The 17,983-nt window shown below is 47.4% G+C and overlaps 1 protein-coding gene across 1 annotated transcript in view; it reads right to left on the bottom strand.

Annotated features, from left to right (window-relative positions):
• LOC146811634 (transmembrane protease serine 9-like) overlaps window positions 1-17,983 on the bottom strand; it is a 1,785,969-nt gene that overhangs the window by 1,372,647 nt on the left and 395,339 nt on the right. The window lies entirely within an intron of this gene.

Genomic DNA, 17,983 nt, shown 5'->3' with positions numbered 1-17,983 from the left:
GTTGCAGTTCAGGGTGTGTGGTGTTGAGGGTGGACTAATGTAAATGTTTGCATGGATGTGCCCCTAGCTCCCGTTTGTCTATGGATGACGGGCCATGCTGAGTGATTTGTGTTTGTGTAGATGTGATGTACGTTTGTGGCACAGGACACATGTCTGGTTTTCACAGTTTGTACGACATCTACCTTTGTCATCACAGTGGAGGTGTCATGCATGCTTGTGTCACCCCAATGTCTGGTCCCTGGGGGTAGTGCTGTTGTGTGTCAGTCTCTTGCTGTGTTAGTTTGTGTTCATTCCAGCTTGTGTCACAAGTGTCTTTTGTGCTCCCTCTCATCTCACAATGCCTGATTGCCCACTAAGGGGGTCCCAAAAATGGTTTACTTTTGTATGGCACTGTGTCCACATCTGTGTCACTGTGGTTCAGCCCCCCTCATGTGTTGTGTAGTTGCCTGGGGATACTGAGACACACACACACACATGTTGTGTCAGATGTGCAGTGTGAGGTTGCCTGTTTGTGTTTGTGCGTCTGCATCAGTGCATTGGTATTGCTGTTGTGGGCCATTGTCTGGATGCGGTTTTTGTGATTTACCCTGCTGTCGCTGTGAGCCATATCACATCATTCTGCACATTCATCCTGGTTGTTAGGTGCCATTGCTGGCATGGAATGGGAGTTTGTGAACTGACACCTACAGTCTACACAAGTTGGTTTGATTAGTGTGTCTATTTTCCAGATGTGTGTATGCTTTGTGATGGTCACTTATGCTTTTGTGTCATTGTACACTGTGCGCATTGTCAGCCCCCATGTGTGGTGCTTGTCTGCACATGGCCGAGAGTATGTTTTGTTTTCACAGCACTGTTAGCCTCACCACATCTCTGTGGGTATGGGACACAACCACTAGTTTGCCCCAAAAGTGTTTCATGTGTTGGGACCGGGAATCATACATGCTGTTTGGCATTTGCAGCTTTGACTATGATGACACTTACCTTTTGGTCACTGTGATGAGGAGGGGTTTAAACCCCATCACCACAATGCTCGACATTTGCTGCATTTGGAACCCCACACTTAACTTTTGTTCTACACAGTGAGGGGTTGTTATTTTTACATTGACACAGTGCTATTGTGATGCTTGCCTTGTGTAGGCCACACTCATTTTTTGGTCACACATGTGCTGGTAGTTACATTGTATGTTCTAAGTCATAATCACTGTTGTGGGCATTTGTCACAGACTACACACTGTTGTCATGATGTTAGGGGGATGTATTTTGCTGACATACCTAATGTTGGAGTATGATGGATGTGTGGCGCATCACCCATCCTATGGGTGGGGGTGGCAGTAGTGCTGGGCAACAGGTCCCCTATGGATGGGGGTGGCAGGGGTGATGGGCAACAGGTCCCCTATGAGTGGGGGTGGCAGTAGTGCTGGGCAACCGGTCCCCTATGAGTGGGGGCGGCAGTAGTGCTGGGCAACAGGTCCCCTATGAGTGGGGGTGGCAGTAGTGCTGGGCAACAGGTCCCCTATGAGTGGGGGTGGCAGTAGTGATGGGCAACATAAGCCCTATGAGTGAGGGTGGCAGTAGTGCTGGGCAACAGGTCCCCTATGAGTGGGGGTGGCAGGGGTCATGGGCAACATAAGCCCTATGATTAGGGGTGGCAGGGGTGATGGGCAACAGGTCCCCTATGAGTGGGGGTGGCAGTAGTGCAGGGCAACAGGTCCCCTATGGGTGGGGATGGCAGGGGTGATGGGCAACAGGTCCCCTATGGGTGGGGGTGGCATGGGTGATGGGCAACAGGTCCCCTATGGGTGGGGGTGGGGGTGGCAGGGGTGATGGGCAACATAAGCCTTATGAGTGGGGCTGGCAGTAGTGCTGGGCAACAGGTCCCCTATGAGTGGGGGTGGCAGGGGTGATGGACAACAGGTCCCCTATGAGTGGGGTGTGGTAGGGGTGATGGGCAACATAAGCCCTATGAGTGGGGGTGGCAGTAGTGCTGGGCAACAGGTCCCCTATGAGTGGGGGTGGTAGGGGTGATGGACAACATAAGCCCTATGAGTGGGGGTGGCAGTAGTGCTGGGCAACAGGTCCCCTATGAGTGGGGGGTGGCAGTAGTGATGGGCAACATAAGCCCTATGAGTGGGGGTGGCAGTAATGCTGGGCAACATGTCCCCTATGAGTGGGAGTGGCAGGGGTGATGGGCAACATAAGCCCTATGAGTAGGGGTGGCAGGGGTGATGGGCAACAGGTCCCCTATGAGTGGGGGTGGCAGTAGTGCTGGGCAACAGGTCCCCTATGAGTGGGGATGGCAGGGGTGATGTGCAACAGGTCCCCTATGGGTGGGGGTGGCAGGGGTGATGGGCAACATAAGCCCTATGGGTGGGGATGGTAGTGGTGCTGGCCATACGACCCCTATGGTGGCCTGTTGTTAGTGGCCAGGATATGGATCCCCTGTGTGTGACATTTTGCGGGGTACGTGTCATTTGTTTGTGTGGTGGGTGTCTGACTTACTGTCTGCGCCGTCCGCGTCGGTTCCTGATCCGGCCATAGATGTAGAGTACTGGTATGACCTGCATGATGGGATTCATGATGTGTTCGTCTCGTACACGCTGCTTGTTGCTTCGTCTCGTACCCATTGCAAGCTGGTCCATCTCATAGACGTGGATTGAGTTGTGGCGCGAATCGTAGCTGATATGCTTCTTTCCCGGATGCTGTGACATGCCGTACATGGTGACCCGTCCGGTGCGTAGGAAGTACGCATCATACTTCTCAGGGCGGAAACTGCTATGGATACTGCTTCCGGGCGACTCGGTTTGGCGTTAGGAGTTACGGCTTGGACGGAGAATGGAGCTTGAATCACAGCCTACGTGTCATTTGGGTTTTTGGCAGTTATGCGCATCGTACTTCATCAACAGGACGGACCGGCTAATGGTACGTGTCAGTCGCAAAGTAAGGCTACGAACAGCTCTCGGAGAGCTGTCCGACCCGGATCGAAATCGACCCCTTAGTAGCACATAAACTGTAATAAACCGACCACTAAGGTATTATGTAGTAGAGATTTATCAAAAAAAAAGATAGTTTATGGGATGGTGCTGGCTTTTAACAGAGACCGTTAGCATTTCATAACTTTGCTACACATGCGATTTCATTACAGTTCTGTATACTTCGCAGCGTTTAAAAGCATTTGTGCTTAATTCCTGTTTTATGATGGTTTTTTTTCTGTTTTCTATTCTTTGTTTTCCACATAAGCTCCCATCACCCACTTTATATGGCATGTTGAGATAACTTCCAGAGAGCTCAAAACGATCATCTATTAATATAATCCAAACATTCCTCCTCAAACATGACGATATCAGAATGTTTTATTGACTCTTTGTGGCTGCTTAGAAAGGCTGTGAAATATTCAGCAGAGTCAATAGCTTCTAAAAAATGTAGATCTCTGTAAGTACATAGTTTAATTTCTTACACGTCTTGTGTTTCAGTTAAGTTAATGTTGCACAAACAGAGATGGAGACGTTCAGCACGCTATTGCAACTTCGTTAAACTACGTGCTTGGGCGCTTGAATGTTTGTAACTCCTGTGGGCAGCAGAATTGTTATTACTGGGCAGAGCTTCGGTTTTTAAACTGTGGGTGTTAGAAAAGACGGCAAATTATTTGCAGGACAGCTAGGGGTATAACAGCGGACGGAAGGCAAATAGTTACAAAACAATAAATGGCAATGCAGCACGACAAAAAGAGTTCCCCAACAACAAATGAAAAATGAAGGCATAAGGAAACGGTACTTTACTGGTGCTCCTTAGCCTTCAAAGGAAGTGACGTGCCGGCTATTGTAACCACTTAGGAGGCACGAAAGAAGAGCCTCTCAAGAATCACCCAATCGTAAGCAGCAAGCGGGATAAATGTCAGAATATCGATTACAGCAGGTCTTGCAGACAGCGCATGCGCTGTAGCTCGACATAAAAAACCAAGCAAAGATGCCCAGCACCCGTAATGAACTCAACAGGTGGCCCCCTGAGCTGACGACTAGGAGCTGTTAATATGTCCTACCAAGGTCACAGTGAGTAAGAAAAAAAAATTGCCCCCAGTGCCCCCACTTACCTCGCTAGAATGCCTGCAGCAGTGAGAGAAGCCTCCCCTCTGCATGTGAAAGCTGCACGGCCCACAGCTTGAAGACTGCGCGGCTGGTAAAGTACAGTGTTGCAGTGCTACCTAGTGGCCATTACAGTTACCACACTGAGAGAATAAAAAGGAAAACTGACGTTTAAAAATAAAGCAGCCCCACTTGGCCAACAAAAGGAAACATGTCGCCCTGCAGCCCGATAATGAATGACCAACATGAAGTAGCCCCTACGCGGCTAATGATTTTCAAAAGGGACATGCTGTTCTGGATTTGTAAATAGCGTGCATATCCTCAGTCATGTCTAGCCCCCAAGCATTGTTAGTCCATCTGCAGTCACTGCCTGCATCGCCTCTGCGAGCCCGCACCAGAGTGAATGGTGGGCACGGCTAGTCTTGCAACCCTTCAACCACGAGGCCCTCGACCTCTGGGAGGACTTTTGAAACCCAGTGAAGTGCCTACTGTGACACATAGCAGTCAGCTGTGCAAAACCGCACCCGGAAATAGTGGCCTGCTGAAACAGCCCCAAGTGGGCTAGAACTTTCAAAAGAGACATGCTGCAGCCCCTGCTGACGAGCAATGGTGCAACTAGCATAATAAACATTAATTAGGTCTCCACATGTGTGCTGGGAGTCCCCAGAGCATGACAGTCCTGCAGAACCAGCCCATCAATGTCCAGGCCGTGCTGCGACATCAAGCACCAGCAAACTGCCCCGAGAAGCCCGCAGCACCATCAGAAAGGCTACCTCAGCCCAGACAAGCATCAAATAGACAAGAGAAGCAAAGCTTAAGATGACAGCAAGCCGCACTTTGAAGTATGTGAAGAACGTGCACAGAGCGTGCAACCCCAGTGGCTGTCTGATGCCACCGCAAGCAAGGAGATTGCAACACCCACCCTCAATGGTGAACGGACACCACCACAAGCTCCAGAATGGGCACACCAAGTGCCAGAAGAGAGGGCGCCTGGAAGAAGGACCAAGAGCGTGAAGTCTGAGCGACGCACGCACCCAGAAATCTGACAACACGTGCAGGCACCCAGGAGAGAGAGACTTCTCCACAGAGAAGAAGCAATGTCGAATGCAGGAGGGAGAGCCTCTACATCTCCACTGCACCAGTGAAGTCCCGCAGTGGGCCAAAGACAGCACAGACAGCACAGTGTCCACTCACACTGCCTCAAGACGGAGTCGCCAGTGGCCCAAGACAGGCAAGAAGACAGTCGCACGCTCCACGTGGCAAGCCACATCGCATGTGCTCCAACATCAATCAACACGTGGCTGGACGCCACGTCGAACAGCAAGCAAGAAGTATGTCACACAAAGTGACTGACCAGCCAAGCATGCCTGTATGGAGGCAGGAGCAGGTGCCACAATGGCGCAGGCTCGAGGCACAAGCACAAGGCCCTTGAGCACAGAGGTAACCTGCCATCCTGGAAGAGGAGCACCTCGTAAATCCCTGAAGAGGGGATGGGGCCCACAAAAAGTCCACAAGGAGAAGAAGCATATCCTAGTGAAAGGACAGGCCTGGCACAGGTCCGCAGCAAGTAAAGACAGTCCTAAGAACTGGACACGACCAGTGAGATGTCCATGTGGTGCAAACATAAGACATGTGGCAGGACGCCACATCCGAGTGAAGAACCTTGTCGGAAGGAGGAGAAGAGCATGGCTGGATGCCACATAGCAAAGGAGAAGAGCGTGGATGGATGTCACATAGAGAAGAAGAGCATGGCAGGACGCCACTAGGCGAAGGAGGAGAGGAGAGTTGAACGATGCCACAGGGTGAACAACCACCACAGGCGTGCAGGAGCAAAAAGGAGAAGAGCGACAGGACAGAGGACTTGTGCAGCACTGGAGAAGGTGTTCATCAGCACAAGCCAGCCACCGGGGTGTAGAGACGTCACTGGAGACAGCTTTGTGGGAGAACCAACCGTAAGCCGCTAGCAAGATTGATCTGCGTTCAGGCCCCACACTTCACAGTGCCACTGTTCACTCACCTGTCACCAGCTGCTTGGAATCGATGGCACCACATCTAGCAAGTGCACCTACCAGAAGACAACAGTAAGTGGCCACGAAGTCCCCCCAGTACTCATCACTCCACGAGGTCACCTAAGGCAAGAGATCGCCGCCTGTTGCCCACCTCAAAGAAAATTATCGTGTTCATCATCCTGGTGCATCATCGCTACCAAGAACATCTAAGGAACATCACACCACCAGGGTGGATCCAAACGCTCAAGACATGCGTAGTTCGACGAGGCACTCCTGGAGCCGTGGGAGGCTAGCCACCCAGGAACCTTCTGTGGGCCCCAGTAAACCTGAGACCTGCCGAAGAAGAGCAAACCTGACCATTGGATTATCCACCCTTGGGGTTACATGAGGCTTGGCCCTTGCCCTGTTGGGCGTTCCACAAGGACCCCTCAGTGTGGCCTACGAGAGGCCTGCACAGCCCACGCAGTCACGTGGCAATCCAGGGGCAAGGGCCTCAACGGAGTTTCTGTGAGAGGGAAATCCCAACTGGAGAGATGCGTCGGCAGTAGCTCCATGTCAGGCACCGGGAAGCATGGCGGTCGCAGATGCAGACTGGTCACCTAAAGACCATCTGATGGAGGCATGTGAACCTGAGTCCTGATGGCAAGAGGACACAGACTCTGAGACACCTCTCTTTGCGGCTGCATGAGCGATTTGGCTGTGGTCATGTTGGCAATTCTTCAGTGACGCCTTTGCGCTGCCTAAGAGAGGCCCGCACAGCCCAAACGGTCTCATGGCAGCCGGTCAGGAAGGCCCTCCAGGAGACTCCTGTGAGAGGAGAGTCCAAGCAGCAGAGGCAAGTCGGAAGTTGACTTGCCGGCGGAAACTGGGAAGCATCATCGCTTCCAAGGAAGGCCCTCATCCACCAAAGTCATCCTCAGTATTTGCAGGTTTTTCGTCCACCAAAACTTGAGCGCCTCAAGATCTCCAAAGTGGAGTCCACCACTGCCCCAGATGTACCGCACGGTCTTGGTTCATATGTGTGTACGTGGACAATTAGGACACAGTGCTTCAGCAACTGAAGCTGATTCTTAAAATATGCATTCCCCGCTGCAGCAGTGGTTTTCCTCTATCTGAATCTCTTTGTGCATATGAGAAGTGGCATAGGATCTGCATGCAAGTAAATTTAGCTTTTGCTGTTGGGTTCTAACTGAATCCAGCTTTGTTCACTTTCACCAGGCACAAGTGAGGACTTCAAATCCCCAGCACTGCACTACCCGCTTCCCTTAAGCTCTGTGTTGGCTGCCACACATCTGTCCCTGCACTGTAACAGAGGGTCATGGGCCCAATGTTTATGGTGGTTCTAGATCTACTTGAGAATGGCAGTGCAGACAGGTACTTTTTTACTGACATTTCAGTAACATCCTCAAGATTAGTTCTAACCCCTTCGCTGCTAGGCCTTTCCCCCCCCCCCGTGCTAAGCCTTTTTTTGGCAATTTGCGCTTAGGCCCCTGTAACTTTTTGACCACATAAGGTATCCACGCCAAATTTGCGTTCTTTTCTTCCAACATCATGGGGATTCTAAAGGTACCCAGGGTTTGTGGATTCCCCTGAAGGAGACCCAGAAATTAGCCAAAATACAGCAAAATGTGGGGGTTTTGGGGAAAAATGGGAAAAAAGTGCTGCAAATGAAAGTGTCTGTTTTTTTTCACTGCAAATGTAATCAACAAAGGGTTTGTGGGGCTGAAATCTCCATGTTCCCAGCTTTTAGGGACTGACAGACTTTTGTCAGAAAACCAACATTTTTTACACAGTTTTGCCATTTTACTGGGACATAGCCTATTTTTGCTATTTTTTGTGCTTTCAACCTTCTTCCAGTAAATGGTAGAAATGGGTATGAAAGCAATAATGAATCCTGGAAAGCTATACGTTTTAGAAAAGTAGACAACATTTTTAATTCAGCAAGGGGTCATTTGTGTAGATCCTTCAAAGTTTCTTTCTGGAAACTAACAGTTGAATATAAGAAAAATTGAAAATTAGTTGAAAAAAACAGCCATTTGTGCCAACATTTTCACCTGTAAATGCTTCTAATTGTGACAGCTGTTTGAAAGCAATATACCTTTACATCCGCTGGACGTTTCTGGTTGTGGGGATATATAGGACTTGTAGGTTCACCAAGAACCCAACAAACCCAGAGCCAATAACTAAGCATCGTCTTGCAATGGTTCTTTATTATGTCCCGGGTATATAGCAATTCATTTGGGAAAATATATACATGGAAAAATTGGTATGGAAGACACCTATGTATTTCTGAAATTGGAAAAGATATACAGGTAGATTTACAAGCCCCCTGCGCCACCAGTACGTCACGTTTTGTGACGTACTGGAGGCGCATTTCACTACTCCATATATACAAGGACATGAAAAGCCACTCTGCGTGACTTTTCCTCTCCTTGTAAATATGGCCCCTTCACATGCAGCACTTTGCGTGGAAGGGATGTTCCATGGGTGCTGTGGTGGGTGTTCCTATGCAACACCCATGGAACGAGACACATTTCCAGATTGACGAGGAATCGTAAAACTGGAAATGCGTGTCATTGCTACACCTCCACAGGGGAGGCGTAGCAAGGCGCTATGAGGAGAAATGTTTTCATATCTCCTTGTTTTTTCCTCTTTCAAAGCGTGCTGCATTCTACACCAAGCATTGAAATAGGAAAATGCCTGTAGTAATTGTTTTTGTGCAGGAAGGTGCCCCTTCCTGCACAAAAACAATCTCCCCCATGACGCAGGCATCCTTGCACCATGGTGCAAGGGTGCCTGTACCAGCGCATGGCTGCAGTTAGTGCGCCAGCGCAGGGGGAAGCACAGGAATGCGACATATTATTGTACATATGTTGCATTCCTGTGCTTCGGAAGTGCCACAGAGTGTCGCAGCCAAAGGGCTTGCTATGCCGCGCTGCAGCACTTCCTTGTAGATCTGCCTCATAGAGCTTACAAACAGTAGATATTTGCACATTTCCGAAATTGTGAGTACCCATACTAGCATGAGAATTATAGGTAATTTTTCAAAATGACTTCTTTTTTACACATTGTATTTCGTTTGGAAGGCAGAAATGCATCGAAAGTCAATAGGTTATAACAGTTGCTCTACAATTCTGCGTTACCCTAAGCCTCCCAATAAAAATGGTACCTCACTTGTGTGGATAGGTCTAGTGCCCGCGACAGGAAACAGCTCAAAACGCAACGTGGACACACTTTATTTTTACAGTGAAAACTAACCCTTTTTTTGCAAAGTGCCTTGCTGTAGATTTTGAACCCTAGCTCTGCCGGCACCAAGGGAAACCTAGCAAGCCTATACATTTTTGAAAAATAGACACCCACGGGAATATAGGATGGGGTGACTTGACTGACTCTCACCAGGTTCTATTACCCAGAATCCGTTGCAAATCTAAACATTTGTCCAAAAAAACACATTTTCCTCACATTTCTGTGGTGGAAAGTTCTGGAATCTGCGTAGATCCACAAAAATCCACCCACCACGCATTTCCCAAAGTCTTCCGAGAAAAATGGTACCTCACTTATGTGGGTAGGCCTAGTGCCCGCGTCAGGAAGCGGCACAAAATGCAACGTGGACACACTGCATTTTCACAGTGAAAACTGACCCTTTTTTGCAAAGTGCTTAGCTGTAGATTTTGAACCCTAGCTCTGCCGGCACCTAGGGAAATCTAGAAAACCTAAACATTTTTAACACTAGACACACAGGGGAATCCAGGATGGGATGACTTGACTGGCTCTCACCAGGTTCTGTTACCCAGAATCCCTTGCAAACGTAAAAAGTTGTCCAAAAAAACTAATTTTTCTCAGATTTCTGTGGTAGAAAGTTCTGAAATCTGGTGGATTCACAAAATTCTACCCACCGCGCGTCCCCGAAAGTCTTCCAAGAAAAATTGTACATCACTTGTGTGGGTAGGCATAGTGCCCGTGACAGGAAACAGCCCATAATGCAACGTGGACACCCCACATTTTCACAGTGAAAACGGACCCTTTTTTTGCAAAGTGCCTAGCTGTAGATTTTGAACCCTGCTCTGCCGGCACGTAGGGAAACCTAGAAAACGTATACATTTCTGAAAACTAGACACCCGGGGGAATCCAGGATGGGGTGACTTGACTGGCTCTCACCAGGTTCTGTTACCCAGAATTCCTTGCAAACCTAAAAATGTGTACAAATAACACATTTTCCTCATATTTCTGTGATGGAAAGTTCTGGAAACTGCGTGGATCCACAGAATTCCACAACTTTCCACACACATATTTTTGTGTTGAATCACCATGCCGGCACAAATGTCCTACCCCACAGCATTCTCTTTTGTGTCCCGAGTAAAATGATACCTCACTTGTGTGGGTGTCTTATGCAGATTTGGCTAAAAATGTAGCGCTTAGAATTCTCGGTGCTATACACTAAATCTTTATATTTTGGGCTCTTCCCAGTCACAGGCCCTTGCCCCACCCACAAAACTGAGGTATCATTTTACTCTAGAGACTGAGAGGAAGGCTGTGGGGTAGGACATTGGAGAAGGCACAGTGATTCCACGCAAATATATGTGGAAAATGCGTTTTGTTAGCTAAATTTGAGGTTTGCAGGGCATTCTGGGTAGGAAAACTTTGGGGGATCCACGCAAGCCATACCTCGCTTGACTCCCCCAGGTGTCTAGTTTTCAGAAATTTGTGGGTTTGGTAGTTTCCTAAGATGGTCGCCGAGCCTGAGGCCAAAAACCCAGGTGACCCCCCTTGCAAAACCAGGTTGTTTTGTGATAGGTAATTTTGATGTCTCCTCAATACGTTTTGGGCCCTTGCCTGTCGTGGGTACTTGACCCACCCACACAAGTGAGGTATCATTTTTATCAGGAGACCTGGGGGAACGCTGGGTGGTAGGAAATTTGTGGATCCACGTAGATTCCAGAACTTTCCCACACAGAAATTTGAGAAAAAAGTGATTTTTTCAGCTAAATTTGCGGTTTGCAGGGGATTCTGGGTAGGAAAACGTTGGGGGACCCGTCCAAGCCATACCTCGCTGGAGTCCCCAGGGTGTCTAGTTTTCAGAAATGTGTGGGTTTGGTAGGTCTCCCGAGATGGCCCCCGAGCCTGGGGCCAAAAACCCATGTGACTCCCCTTGCAAAACCAGGTAGTTTTGTGATAGGTCATTTTGATGTCTCCTCAATAAGTTTTGGGCCCTTGCCTGTCGCGGGTACTTGACGCACCCATGCGAGTGAGGTATCATTGTTATCGGGAGACCTGAGGGAACGTGGTAGGAAATTTGTGGATCCACGTAGATTCCAGAACTTTCCCACACAGAAATTTGAGAAAAAAAGTGTTTTTCAGCTACATTTGAGATTTGCAGGGCATTCTGGGTAAGAAAACGTTGGAGGATCCATGCAAGCCATACCTCGCTTGACTCCCCCAGGTGTCTAGTCTTCAGAAATGTGTGGGTTTGGTAGTTTCCCAAGATGGCCGCCGAGTCTGGGGCCAAAAACCCAGGTGACCCCCCTTGTAAAACCAGGTTGTTTTGTGATAGGTAATTTTGATGTATCCTCAATAAGTTTTGGGCCCTTGTCTGTCATGGGTACTTGACCCACTCACGCGAGTGAGGTATCATTTTTATCAGGAGACCTGGGGGAACGCTGGGTGGTAGGAAATTTGTGGATCCACGTTGATTCCAGAACTTTCTCACACAGAAATTTGAGAAAAAAGTGATTTTTTTCAGCTAAATTTGAGGTTTGCAGGGTATTCTGGGTAGGAAAATGTTGGGGGATCCACGCAAGCCATACCTCGCTGGACTCCCCCGGGTGTCTAGTTTTCAGAAATGTGTGGGTTTAGTAGTTTCTCAAAATGGCCGCCGAGCTCGGGGCCAAAAACCCAGGTGACCCCCCTTGCAAAACCAGGTTGTTTGTGATAGGTAATTTTGATGTGTCCTCAATACGTTTAGGGCCCTTGCCTGTCGCGGGTACTTGACACACCCACACGAGTGAGGTATAATTTTTATCAGGAGACCTGGGGGAACGCTGGGTGGTGGGAAATTTGTGGATCCACATAGATTTCAGAACTTTCCCACACAGAAATTTCAGAAAAAAGTGTTTTTTTCAGCTAAATTTGAGGTTTGCAGGGGATTCTGGGTAGGAAAACGTTGGGGGAACCATCCAAATCATACCTCGCTGGACTCCCCCAGGTATCTAGTTCTCAGAAATGTGTGGGTTTGGTCGGTTTCCCTAGATGGCTGCCGGCCCCACGACCAAAAACTCATGGGACCCCGTGCAAAACCAGGTTGTTTTGTGATAGGACATTTTGATGTCGTCTCAATAGGTTTTGGGCCCTTGCCTGTCGTGGGTACTTGACCAACCCACACAAGTGAGGTATCATTTTCCTCGGAAGACTTTGTGGAATGCGAGGTGGGTGGTATTTTGTGGATCCACACAGATTGCAGAACTTTCCACCACAGAAATGTGAGGAAAATGTTTTTTTGGGACAATTTTGAGGTTTCCAAGGGATTCTGGGTAACAGAACCTGGTGAGAGCCAGACAAGTCACCCCATCCTGGATTCCCCTGGGTGTCTAGTTTTAAAAAATATATAGGTTTGCTAGGTTTCCCTAGGTGCCGGCAGAGCTAGGGTTCAAAATCTGCAGCTAGGCACTTTGCAAAAAAAAGGGGTCAGTTTTCACAGTGAAAATGTGGTGTGTCCACGTTGCGTTTTGGGCCATTTCCTGTTGCGGGCACTATGCCTACCCACACAAGTGAGGTATAATTTTTCTCGGAAGACTTTGGGGAATACGTGGTGGGTGGAATTCTGTAGATCCATGCAGATCCCAGAACTTTCCATCACAGAAATGTGAGGAATTTTCTTTTTTTTAAATAAGTTTGAGGTTTGCAAGGGATTCTGGGTAACAGAACCTAGTGAGAGCCACACAATTCCCCCATCCTGGATTCCCCTTAGTGTCCAGTTTTCAAAAATGTATAGGTTTTCTATGTTTCCCTAGGTGCCGGCTGCAGTAGGACCCAAAATCCACAGGTAGGCGTATTCTGAAAAAAAGTCATTGCCTAGTGGGCTCTCTGCCACCCTGGGGAGGAGTGAAATTGGGGGCTATTGCCCCGATATGCCCCCGAGGGGGGCAGAAAGACTGTGGATATTCTTTTGGGGGGTCAGTGCATTGGTATGCCCATTCTGGTCAGCCCCCACCCCTGCGTATAAAAAAGCCAGCATAATCGCTGGCGCATAGTGGGCTTTCTGCCGGGAGCAGATCAGGGGCTACTGCCCCCATCTGCCTTCTGGGAGGGGAAGAAAGACTGTGGCATCTTTATTAGGGTAGGCAGGGGCATTGGCTTTGGGGAAAAAAATCCCTGGTGGCTAGTGGGCTTTCCGTCCCCCCGGGGGGTGGGGGAGATAAGTGCTATTGCCCCATCTGCCTCCCAGGAGGGGGCAGAAAGACTGTAGCATTTTTTGGGGGGCGGTGAGTGCATTGACATGCCCATTCTGGGCAGCCCCCACCCCTACCTGTATAAATAAAAAGTCCTTTGTTTTCTTTGGGGGTAGGGTGGGAGAATTTGCATGCCCATTCTGGGCAGCCCCCGCCCCAGGCATATAAAAATAATAATCCCTGGTGTGTAGGGTGCTTTTTATCCCTATGGGGGAGCAGATTGGGGGCTACTGCCCCCCAGGGGAGCAAAAAGACTGTAACTGTGCAGGGGGTGCCCCCACCCCTAATTTACATAATAAAATAAATACCTGGTTTCTAGTGGGCTTTCTGTCCCACTGGGGGGGGGGGCAGATTGGGTGCAACTTCCCAAGAGAGACTGTAATTTTATGGGGGGAGGGGTGGGGGCATTGGCATGCCCATGTTGGGCAGTCCCCACCCTTAACTTAAACGTGGAAAAAGAAACTGAAAACCTGGCTTACTGCTCCCCGGGGGGGGGGCAGATTGGGTGCTACTGCCCCATCTGCCCCCCAGGGGGTCAGAAACACTCTAATTGTGCATATTGGGCAGCCCCCACCCCTAATTTGCATAGTAAAATAAATCCCTAGTTTCCAGTGGGCTTTCTGCCCCCCCGGGGGGCAGATTGGGGTCTGCAACCCCCATCTGCCCTCCAGGGGAGGCAGAAATACTGAATTTACCCCAAAAATTATGGGGGGGGCAAAGGCCCTTGCCCAATGGGCCGCTCCTCCCTCCCTGGTGCCTAGTGGGTGGATCCCTGCTTGGGGATCGCCGGGATCCACTAGGGAAGGGTAGCATTGGAAAGGGAAGATTCTCCCCTTTCAAATTATACCTCTCCCGTCTTTCTACGTGCTCGGGGGCTGAGATAGCCCCCTGAGCACGTAGAAAGTGAAACTGAAATGGGCCTCAAGGCTCATTTCAGTTTTGGTTTCACTAAAATGATGTCAGCGTGATGTGCGCGCTGATCGTCATTTCAGGGAAACCAAAGAAACAGCTTCAGGAGCTGGGGAAGCTCTTCCCCAGCTCCCAAGGCTGTTGGGGGGAAAGGGAATCCCCCTGGTGGCTGCACCAGAGGGATTCCCAATGCCATGTGATCGGACGGCCCCACACATGAGCACTGGTGCGTCAGATGGCCCCCGGCCGTCCTACGCCCCGAAGGGGCTAATAGCATTTCATGTTTTGTCATTCTGGAGCACTGTAAGCAATGAATGTTCTAATAAATCAGGGTCCATGTCTAACACAGTTACTGGAGTCGCACATGTCACCTTGGAACTGGAATGTAGCTGTCAACAACATGTTATATATCATTCTTAGATGGCTCTCTGCTACTCTGTTATGAGCTTCTCTTACAGCCAGCACTGGTGAAATCACAGTGTTATATCAAAGACAACATGGGCCTCATTTATGAAGTGTTGCATCGCTGTGCGTAACCACCGATTCAACACTTTTCAGTGCGCCCTCCTTGTGACACTGTGGGTGCACCGTATTCACTGTATGGCGCTCCATGTCGAAAGGAATCACCAGATACATCAGATTTCCTGACATATCTGTTGGCGCAGTAATGACGCATTGCTGCAGTGTTTTTCAAAACAGACGCAACTGCAGCAAAGTGTCATTATACATGGGCTAGTCTCATGTTAAAGGCACCTCTATCAGTCTTACGCCTACTGTGAGGCAGGTGTAAGGATTTGACGCAGTGGCGTCCTAGAAGTGGCGTAGTGAAATCTGGTAAATTTCCACTGTGCTACTTCTAGGATCGTTTTTTATGGGGGAACATCCACCCTGCATAATGTAGCACAGGGGTTTACTAAGTGACACATCTGCTAAGATGTAGCACTTTGTAAATATGGAGCAGTGTGGTGTATATTTTACACTGTCGGTGCATCACAAAAAGTGCCGCACTGGTGGCGCAAGGGGCTAATACATAAGCCCCCATTTTTTTGGTATAGAATCTTCTGTTACTGGGGAATGACACCCACAGTGCACACGGGACAACCCCCAGTTACTGTGCAGTTTCACTATTCTTGAAGAAATTCGATAATAGCGCTTCCCCCATCAAAGAGATTTATCATGCATAGGTGCCCCGCAGTAATATATAAATGCCCTTAAAAGTCACTAGCTCCTTTTGACAGCTCATCGTGTGCACATCAGGATGAGAACCAAATGCAGCAGAACCAAGGACATTTAAACGCGTCCATTTATAAATGCATTCATCTGGGCATATGCACACGCTCTCACACAACATATTTTCATACGTAAACACATCCACACACACACCACAGGCACATAAACACAAAATGACCATTAGTCTGCCCATACACAATAACCAACCATCAAAATTCCTTGCACAAATACCGATCAATCCACATTTTCTTTTTACATGCATTCTCCATCCACATTCTCCATTCATCTACTTACTCATCCACCTGTCCACACAGGTTTACTGATAAAATATCACCTTTCAACCTTACTTGACCAGGCAGGTGTCTGTTTTTTGTTGCTGCAAGGCCAGGCTGGAATTTCTAACCCCCTACCGTCTCTAAAACCCACCAGATTTCTCTTAATGCCTGTGTGAGCAATTTCTTGTCATTTGATATTTATAAAGCGTGCTTGCCTCTCTCTAAGACTTCCTGCACTTGTCCTTCATCTCACCTACGACAGTTCTTCTGCTTCCTAGTCCGTTGAGATCCTGCTTAGCAATCGCTGCTCCTCAGCTATGGAGGAGGAGCATCGCCCCACTACTATTTCAGCAGTGCAAAAAATAAAAATAAAATGATAATAACAGGATGTTATTATCATTTTATTTTTCTATGTGGGAATTGGAGGGAAGCTTGGGCAGGGCTGGGCTCTGTGACCAGAGCAGAGAGAGGAGTCGTTTGCACTCCTGTAAGTGCGCATGACGGTTTGGCCGGCCCTCTTGGGCCGGCCAAACCGTCATGCGAACGTAGTACGTTCGTTCGAACGTAGTATGAACGTAGTAGTTGCACAGACCCATGGAGAACATGCCCAGGCTCCCGGGCACTGCCTTAGCATCCAAACAGGCCACTCAGACCAATTACGAGCTGCTCATGCAGCATCGTGATTGGCTGGGAGAGTACGGGAGCCTGGGCATGATGAAGAGGAGGGAGGAGAGGCTTGCAGCGGCATGGAGGCGAAAGTAAGTTTCCAATTAAATGTGTTTTTTATCCATTCCCTCCCCTCGCTCACCACCTCCGATCAGAGGCAGCCGCCACTCCTTCTTGGAACCCACAGTCGCTCACTCTATCCTTTGCTGGTATGCTTGTGCCCTTTGGTGTTACACATTAGTATAGAATCACGAATATCATTGTTGTTTTACATTGTTTCCAAAATGTTGTAGTATTCAGAACATAGTGGGGCATAATATCAAAGGAAGTATCATAATTTTTTATACTTTGTAAAAAAAACATATTTTTTTGCTTAATGTAAGTAATTTCTTAATTGTTTACAATTTCCAGGTGTTAAATATTCTTCATATTTTTTATTGCACTACATATTTCTTTATCTTAAAAGTAATTGTTTTAATTAATGTATTTAGTTTTGTTGCATTGGCTAATGAATTAATATATTTTAAGTTGGTTGCTGGGTTTTAATACATGAATTAAAAAAATGTGCATGTTGCTATTTCTTAATTAGTATATTAATTAAAATTAATTAGTAAGTGTGTAGAAATGAAGATGATGCAATACAATAAAATTCATTGGCAGATTTAATGTGAGCAGTGCAACTGACCCAGAGCCTCACAGTGTGCCCAAGATTCCATATGGAATAAGAATGTTATTCATATAATGCCACAGTGTAGGGACAATGCAATAGTAAATTAAACAAGCATAGAAAATGTAACAAAGGGAATGTTAATGGGTCATTGAGTTTGTATGGAAATAGGGTGGAAAGTGTTTTCGGAAAGTGTTTTCAATAAAAAAAATATTAACCAAAATAATTTACATTTTTAATAATGTATAAATACATTCACGAGACTAATAATTTATGAATGTATTATTTTCAAAATAGTTACACAAGTTATTTTTGTTTCTAGGAGTACTATGGTGGGATTGTTTAGCATAAATATGATCAAAATGTCTATTTTTGTTGATCATATTATTCATTTGCGCTGAAGTAATGTTATTGAAGTTATGTGTAAAAGATATGAATATTGTAATTTTAATGTATTACATTTAATATTTAATTAAGGAGCCTGAATTGTTTAAAATAACTTTTCTATAAACAGGCAGTTTTATTTATAAATTAAAGAAATACGCACTAAATTCATGTACTTCTACGGTTGTATATATGCAATATTAATGTATTAAATAACATATTTATAATTAACTGTATAATTGACATTGAAAATTATTTATTAAATTGTGACATTTCATTATTTAAAAAGCAAAATACTTTAGAATTCTACATTTAAAAT

The sequence above is a fragment of the Triturus cristatus genome, chromosome 7, assembly GCF_964204655.1.
Source record: "Triturus cristatus chromosome 7, aTriCri1.1, whole genome shotgun sequence".
In the NCBI taxonomy this organism is placed as follows: Eukaryota; Metazoa; Chordata; class Amphibia; order Caudata; family Salamandridae; genus Triturus; species Triturus cristatus.
Note: the sequence above shows the minus strand (reverse complement) of the source record. Positions and strands in the feature narration are given on the sequence as shown.